Consider the following 877-nt stretch of genomic DNA (forward strand, 5'->3'; position numbering starts at 1 on the left):
CAACCGGCGGAAGCAGTGACAAGAGAAAACGGAACGATCGCATGTCACTTGACGCACTCTTCCACCTCGCTCCACACCCAACAAGAGAGTCAACTCATCTCATGGACACCAACAAAGCAGGTACATAACACACAGTTGTTTGGTTATTATGGGTGTTATGCTGCATGTGAATATGTGACCTGTATGCAAAAGTAGGGATATATGGATAAAACAGCTGATGCAGGAAATCTTCAGTATAGCTGATCATTTTAGCTTAGATAAGATATCTTTACATATTAGTTTAACCTTAAATATAAGCAGTTAATATTTCATGGATATGCTTCCATGTATGTCTTAAGAGGAATTTGATGCCATTAAAAATGTATGTCATAGAAGTTATACTGATTTTCTTGTTATTCATTTTTATCAGCTCAGTAGTATAGGTCGAGCTGTTCCGGGACCCCCGATGAAGATTACTGTGACGGGAAATGTTACACGTGGCACCCCTGGGACACCTGTGTCTACCCTAGGGGGCCATACACAAAAGGTAAAGGGAGTTACAGTTTCATGCATTTTTGTTTACTTTTAGCATGTACGTGTACGATGTATATAGATACTCCATCTATACTGATGTGTTCTGAAAACTATATTTGTTCTGAATATATTGTCAAACAGGTTATACTGGTGTAACTCAGAGCTAGTGGCGTGGTGGGAGGTGGCATGTACCAGCGTCTCTCTCAGTGTCCCCAGTGATGAAAGAGGACGGGTGCGCTTTAGAATATGCGAGAGCGTTCCACTGGTCTGGGGCAATTCCGAACACAATTGCAGCAAGTGTAGAAGTTTTTAGTTGCTTTTATTTGTTTTCATTGCAATTCTGTGATTAGTTTACAGTTAATAA

Source organism: Penaeus monodon, chromosome 32, assembly GCF_015228065.2.
Source record: "Penaeus monodon isolate SGIC_2016 chromosome 32, NSTDA_Pmon_1, whole genome shotgun sequence".
In the NCBI taxonomy this organism is placed as follows: domain Eukaryota; kingdom Metazoa; phylum Arthropoda; class Malacostraca; order Decapoda; family Penaeidae; genus Penaeus; species Penaeus monodon.